General features: G+C 67.1%; 1 long non-coding RNA gene across 1 annotated transcript; it reads right to left on the minus strand.

Moving 5' to 3' along the window:
- Positions 1–497: 497 nt before the first annotated feature.
- LOC138414095 (uncharacterized) lies at positions 498–5,429 on the minus strand. The gene is made up of 4 exons (XR_011246495.1): positions 5,049–5,429; positions 4,516–4,630; positions 2,054–2,265; positions 498–1,161 (listed from the first exon to the last, which is right to left on the minus strand). It is a non-coding gene; the product is annotated as an uncharacterized lncRNA (long non-coding RNA).
- Between the last annotated feature and the right edge of the window lie 2,045 nt (positions 5,430–7,474).

Here is a 7,474-nt window from a genome sequence, read left to right on the forward strand (position 1 = left end):
CCGCGGGGGGGTGCGCAGCTGTTTCTCGAGCTTTCCTATGAGAAAGGGCTTCTCCGGCCACGCCCTCGTGCACCGCTATCGGAAGCCAAACTCAGAGCTGGGGAATGTCAACACCGCAGGCACCCCACCTGGCATCTGGTGCCCGCGGGAGACCCCTCCGAGCTGAGAGGCTCGGAGAAGTGGGCAAATATTGTCAGCCCCTCCCACCCCGCTGTGACCTCCAGCCATGTGTGAGCTCTCGATGGGCAAACAGGCGGCGATAAGGCCCAGAGATTAGAGCTCCGAATAAACACAGCTTCTTCCCCCCAAGCTCGGGGTGCCCAGCCTCAGCTCCTGGGAGGCTCAGGGAGCCCGAGTTGGTGGCTGCAGGGGCCCAACAGCCCAGACTGGCCCCCCTCCCACCTGGGGGCCCAGACCCGGCTCCGACACCCCAGCTCGGTGGTCCCCTGCGTCTCCCCCGACGTCTCCCCCCGCCCCCGTGAAGCTGCCCCATCCACTCAAGGCAGCCCCCGCCCCATAGGCTGGTGGTGTTGGGATCAGGCTGAGGTCTGCCTCCAGCACGGCTGACTGGGCTTCGGGTCAGACTGCCTCGGGTCGTGCTGTGTACGTTTGTGTATCACTGAGCCTGTCCGGCCCGGTTCCTCGTCCACGAAGCAGGGCGGGCGCGCTCCGCCTTTCAGGGCTGGCTGGAAGACGAGGTGGTGGAGGTGGCACGCTGGCTCACACGCGGGAGGTGGCATGGGTCCCACCAGGCTGAGCAGGCCTCCTGCCTCCACACCAGCCAGCCTTGGCCCCCTCGGCGCCCCCAGGCCTGCACTCTGGTCTCCCTCCTGCATCCGCTCCAGCTGGTCTGCGGACCTTTGAAAGTGCAGGGCCAGGAAGGGACACAGCATCCAACAGCGTGGACTGTCACCTTCCCGATCCCGGGGGCTGGCCCCTGCTGATGGGCAGCCCAGGATGGTCTCGGCCTGGGGGCTGAAGAAGCAAAGAGCCAGAGGTGGACAAAGCCGGAGTTGGACGTCAGCAGAGATGAGGCTGGTCTGTGCCTGGATCGGGGCCGGTCTGGTTGGGGTCAGGGGCTGGTCCAAGGCTGGGGTGTGTGCTCAGTTCACGCCTGTGTCAGGGCTCAGTCTGGGGCTGGGGTGAGACGTCAACCTGTAGCTGGGATCGGAAAGCAGCCCGTGGCTACAGTCAGGGGCATCTGCACCCGGGACCAGGGCTCAGCCAGGGCTGGGGCTGGAGCCCCATCTTCACGGCCTGCGTCCGCCCCCAGCAGCTCATCTGCTCCACAGCAGCTGAACTTTGCTTCCTCTTTGGATCAGACCCGCCTTGGCCGGCGCCCAGCCGCTGATTCCTGGGGGAGAGGCCCTGTTCCCGCCAGTCACATTCCCACGCCTGCCTGGGGGGTTGCCAGGGTGTCGAGGGGCTGCCTCCCAGGGGGCCTGCCTCTCTGTCTCCCCAGCCTCCGACGGCAGCTGGTGACTCCTGTGGAAGGAGCTCTTAAGCTATGGGGCCCTTTCCCCAGAGCCCCGCGCCCCAGGCCCTCCTTCCTGCCCAGAGAACGGCCTGCACATCACGGCCAGGAAGGCCCGGGGCCTCTGGGGGCCCAGCTTGGCCCACGAGCCCAGCCGTGGGCTTGCACCTCCCTGGGCCTCAGTTTCTCCACGTGACAACAGAACTGAGGAGGGTCTGTCCAGGGCGCCACTCCGGCCTGTCCCATGTCCCACTCTACCCCCGCCCCCCATTTCGCTGAGGCAAATGGGACAGGCCAGGTACTCATGCCACCCTCCTGGGGACCACCCTCGGCCTGGGTCCCCACTGGCCCTACAGGGGTGGTGCCCAGAGAGGATCCGGTTTTGTCTTTACAGCCAGAGGCCCACACCAGGACCTGGTGGGTTGAGGGGAACCACAGGCCGGCCTGACCTCAAATGAAATGGATTTGCTCAGGGGCCAGTCTGTCACCGGGGGGTTAGCCCTGAAGGGACTGGCTGGAGGCGGGGGCCCTGCTGGAGGGGGGCCTCCCCCCAGCTCTCAGCTGAAGAGTGAGCCTCACCAGGTCTGGCCGGAGAGATCCAAGGTCTTGTCCCGGGACTGAGTGAGGCTTGGGGGCCATCAGGCCTCTGTCCCCGCAGCACGTCAGCCTCGGGGGCCCTTAGGAATTCCTGGCCCTCTGTCCCAAATTCGCAGCCGTGACGCTGCAGGGCCCAGGACTCCCGAAGTGTGGATTTCTTGTCGGAGCCTCCCAGCAGCCCTGAGGTAGCTGCCCTGTCATCCCACTCTCCAGAGGGGAAAACTGAGGTCAGCACTGCTGACCACACCGCAGACTCCGACAGCGTGCGGGGCGTGTGGGTGCACATGGGTGTCCCGACGAAACTTTACGATCCTCAATTTCCTCAGTTTCCAACTGAGGACCAGAGGGGGGCAGGGCCTTGGCCCAAGCCCCTGGGTCCACCTCTAGGAAGGATGGGAACCCGCCTCCCCAAGCCCACCCATGCTCGGGGGGTAGGTGCCAAGGTAGGCGGACGGACTGGGACACGGGCCAGATGTGGGCCGGGCCCCCTGCAGCTGCTCAGCCGGTGTCGCAACCCGGCTCCACCACTCCAGGCCGTGTCTTGACTTGCGGTGGCCCCTGCCCCCAGGCCCAGAGGAAAAGCCTCGCCCACCTTCCCGGGATGGGGTGACAAGTCCCAGCACGCAGGGTTCGCCATGCCAGCTCCGAGCGTGAGAAAACGCTGGGCCGAGGAGGAAGGTGTGGCAGGCAGCGGGGTGTGGGTGTCAGCTGGTGTCCACCCTTCTGCTGCCCGAGAGGAGGCCAGGCCACCTCCGGCCCCTTCCCTGGCCCTTCCCAGGACTGGCCTGGAGACCACGCCCACCGCTGGCCCCTCCAGGGCTGACCCCTGGCAGCCGCTGCCTCCTACCCCATCGGTTGTCTCTAGCAGGAGCCTCAGCTGGGCAGCTTGGCCATGTGGCCAGTGGGGGTCTGCGGAGAGGAGAGCTGCTGGGACACTTGCCTCAGGCTCACCGAAGCCCGAGCCGCGCCGGCCCTTGGGGACAGGCCTGAGAGATGCCCAGAGGCCCTTCGAGAGACTATTGATCCCCGGCACAGGGGAGGACAGAGAGTCACCAGGCTCCCAGCAGTCCCTTGGGGCCCCGGCTCATGGAGGTCTGGTTTCTGGGTCTCTAGTTTGCCGGAGAGAAGGAGGGAGGAAGGAAGCGGGGGCCCAGAGCCAGGAGGGTGTGACCTGTGGGTGGGCACCTCCCTGACCCTGACTCCCAAGGGGGCATGAGCCAGCGGCGGAGCAGGAGTGCCATCCTCTGAGCCGCCAGCTGCAGTGGGCCCTGCCCGGGCATGTGCCGCCTCTCAGCACCTTGAGCTGCCTGGTGGGAATGGCGGGGGGAGACCCAAATGCCCAGCGGGGTCGGCGAGCGTGGGACCCCCTAACAGGCCTCCTGAGCGTCCTGGGTTTCCAATGTCCCGAGGGTCCAGTCGGGCCCCACAAAGGCCCCTCAGGGCTCCCTCAAGGCAGTAGGGAGATGCGGGCTCTTCCCATCTTCCCAGGACCTCTGGGGGGTGGCCCTTGAACGTCAGCACGACTTTCAAAGGGGGCTGAGCTGCCGCGGGAGCAGAGACGCACCTGAGGGATGGGGCACGGCTGCACCAGCGGCTGGGGGTGCTACCTGGGCGGGGGCACGTGGAGGGGCTTGGGCTCCTGTACAGAGGGAGAGGTAAGGCCCGGAAAACCTGGGCTTTGTGTGAGGCAGGGAGGTGGGGGTTCAGGGCTGTGGGGCAGCTGGGGGCTGCAAGGGTCCTGGGGGCTGGCAGAGGGACACGGTGCCGTCAGTTTGCTGGCCCTGGCCCTGAGCCCCTGACCAGAGGCTCCCCTGCGCCCACCTGCTCCCTCCACCGCCAGCTTATTCTCTGCCCCAGTCCTGGGTGCCTTACCAGCAAAGCCTATCTCCCACAGCCCCAGGCCCCTCCCGCCCCCCTGCCTTCTACAGACCTCGGTGGGATTCCAGAGTGGTTTGATTCCGGCCCTGGCAGAGCCCACAGACCAACGGGCCGGGATGGTGGAGAGAAAGGTGTCCCAGGGACCAGGAAGTGGCAGCATGGTGTGACCAGGGTGCCGATGGGGAGGGCAGAGGCAGCAGGAACACAGAGCTCACAGGGAAAGTGAGACCCAAGCTGAGAGCCATGGCGGGGGCGGGGGGCAGAGGAGTCAAGCTTCATCCCTTGGGGTGGGGGGGCATGAGAGGGTGCGTTGCTGCAGGTTTAAGCCAGCACTTGAGGAGGGGCTCCACTTCGAGCTTTGGGAAGATGCCTCGTGTAGCAGGACCACTGCCCTGACGACTCACTGTCCCTTGAGCAGTGCCCAACCTGCACACACGTGCAGGGCGGCCCTGCCCGCTTCAGAGCAGAGAGCAGCCAGAGGGGCCTGGGCCTGGTGCAGAGAGGAGATTGCCTGCCTTCAGGAGGCTTCTGGCCGCAGGGCCAGCCCCCTCCTCCGCTGAGCCCACCTGTGAGGACCCTGCTCTGACAGGGACGAGGCCTGTGGCTTGTTTATTCCCCGTCACCACTGCTCCTTCACCATCTGCTGCAGAGGAAGGAAGGCCCCACCTGCGGTGGCCTGTGCTGGGAACAGGAAGCCAAGGGTATCAGGCCACCTGCCCACCTGCCCTCGGCCTGCCCACCCCCCCAGCGCCCAAGAGGAGCAGGGGGGGAGGAAGGCTGGGCCTGAGGCTGGACGGGTCCTGGGGTGTCCAGCTAGAATCTAGGGGCCCCCAGTGCCCACTCACCCACCCAGACCTGCTGCTTCCTCCCAGCTCTGATCACGCCAGTCCTGAGGAAGCTTCCTAAGGCTTGGACATGCCTGAGCGGGACCCACCATCTCCCCGTGGCACCCAGGGTCCCCTTCCCACAGACCTCACGGAACCCCTCCTCCCAGGAGACAAGAGTGGGGCCGGCACTGGAGAGGCAGGACCCGAACAGCCGCCCGGCCCCGGGGCAGCCCTGGGCTCCTGGCAGAGTCAGGACAGCTCGGCCCTCTCACCTGGGGAGCAGCGTGGCACCCATTCTCCTGCAGGAGGCGCCCCAGGCATCTGACGAGGGTCTTGGGCAGGCGTCCCATTCCCGGATGGGGAAACTGAGGTGCAGGGACTGGGTGGACTTGCCCAGCTGCCAGAGGGTCAGGGGCTGGTTTCTTCCACAGCCCTGGCCGGCTGGTGGGACAGAGGCTTTTGCTGGACGGCTCCGTGCAGAGGGTCCCGTCTCGGAGCCCCCTTACGTGGGAGGCAGGGCCAGGGCAGTGTCCATGGCTGCCCTCCTGAGAACCTGCAGGCACGAGCCATGGGTCTCCACGGGGTCTGGGACCGGCGGCCCCGCCACGGAGAAGAGCTTAGTGGGACGGGCGGCAGGGGCACGTCAGGGCCTGAGCCCGAGATCGGGTTTCTGCGCAGCCCTCACGCAGTGTTGCAAGAGCTGGCAGGAAGGCTGGCCGCGGGCGCTGGGTGGGCCTGGGGTGGGGGCCCTGGAAGGCCCTTCACGTGGGAAGAGGGGCTTTCTGGGATCCCATTCTCCCAGGAACCCCTCTGCCCTCACGGGGCCCCGGGTGGGCGTGAACAGGTGTCTCCTTCCGCCCCCCGCCCCAGGCCACAAGTCATGCGCTGGGCCTGGCACAGGGGAGCCCCTGCCTGGGGCACGGGCTCGGGCCGGCAGGTCCCTGGCAGGGCCGTGCAGCCCTGGGAGCCCTGTGCAGGGGCGCGCCCGTGGCGGCAAGCACATCCCCGCCGTCCTTCAGCTCCCTCCGGAGTGGAGAGCAGGCAGCCAGGCCTGCAGACCGTGCGGCCTGCGTGGCAGAGGCCATCTGTGGGCAGGAGGCCGGAGCCCAAGCCCCAGTCTAGGCTCTGCTCAGACACACGTGGGTGTCAGGCAGTCCACGCTCTAAGTTTCCTCTCCAGCGGGACCCCCAGACTCACCCCGACAGCGCCCGCTGGGCTGAGCCTGTCCACCAAGTCCAGGGCCACCTCCCCGCTCCCTTCTCCGTGGCCACTGGGAGCCGGCCCTGCGGTGTGTTCCCAGCATCTATCTCCTCTCTGGGCAACTATCTCAGGCCGGGCGGGGCAGCTCCAGATACTGGGTGCGGGGGTGGGCTGGGAACGCCTCAGGCACCCCCGCCCCGTGCCCAGCCTGGGCCTGCTGAGGTCAGGACTCAGTGGCCCCTGATAACCAGCCTGGCTGGGGGCTCTGGGCTCTGTATCCAGTGCCCCGCCAGGGGAGCCGAGATAACCAGGGTCCGACCAGCCCCTCCCAACCCCAGATCCGAGCTGGCCTGGGCCTGGGTGTCCTGGGGGGTGGGCTGCCGCCAGGAGCTGTGGGAAGAGCCGTCCTGTTATCCCCACATCGCCACCCCTGTGCCTCCCGCAGCCCGGCCTTCCCTGGCAGACCTGTGCCAAGGCAGGCCGATTCCTCACCTGGGCCCAACTCCTGTTGCCCTGGCCTTTGCCCATGGCCCCCTTGGCCTGCAGTGGTCTCTGCGGCTCCTCCCATGCACGGTCCACCCAGAGACACGCCTGACGCCCTCCCAGCCCTCCTCTCCCAACGCAGCCCCTAGGGCAGTCCCAGGCCGGTGAGCGGAGCCCTTTGTGACCCCCGTGTACAGAGGGGGGAAGGGTTTTGCTGCAGGGTGCACTTGGAAGAGGTGCTGACCAGGACTCCAGCCCAGGGCGCTCAGAGACCAGAGCCAGGCTCCGACTGAGGGCCAGGCTTCCTGCTCTATCCTGGGGGATCGAGGGCCCAAAGGGCAACATGATAGGGGCTGGGCTTGGACAGGCACCCTTGGAGGGAGGACAGTGGCCACTTGTGCGTGGGTGGGGAGGGTGGCCTAGCCCCTGGGAGACCCCAGGGAGGAGGCACTGGAGCTGGGTGGGGGATGGTGAGCGTGGGCCTCAGTGTTCGGAAGGGTAGTGGCGGCTGGGGTCCCATTGGCCAGCTCAGGTGGGGGTGACGTGTGGCCGTGGCTCGCCCAGGCCACCTGGGCTAGAGGGCCGCCTCCTGGGTGACCCCTTGGCCTGCCCGTTGCGTGCGGCCACAGGCAGCCGCTTTCCGGACCCCAGGTTCATTGCACAAGCTCACGAGGTCGTCGGCACCACGGACCGGGTTGCACCACTAGGTTCCCAGCCTGGCTTCCTCTTTGCTCTGTTGACGGCCTCCCAGAGGGTCAGCAGCTCTCCCGGCCGGGAGGGTGTGGACCTCCGAGCCCTTGGCAGGTCCCAGAAGCTGCTTCCTGGGCTCCTGAGATGGGAGTGTGTTGGGGGGGGGGGGCGTGCAGAGCATGGACCGGCCTCGGTCTGCCCAGGGCTCAGCCTCCAGGTCGCCAGGGCTTACCAGTGAACCCTGGAACACGACAACTCTTGGGCCCATTGTGCAAACGGGAAATAGAGGCACACAGAGGGAGCAGAAGCCCTAATACCTTCTTGT

This window comes from Delphinus delphis, chromosome 6 (assembly GCF_949987515.2).
Source record: "Delphinus delphis chromosome 6, mDelDel1.2, whole genome shotgun sequence".
Classification (NCBI taxonomy): domain Eukaryota; kingdom Metazoa; phylum Chordata; class Mammalia; order Artiodactyla; family Delphinidae; genus Delphinus; species Delphinus delphis.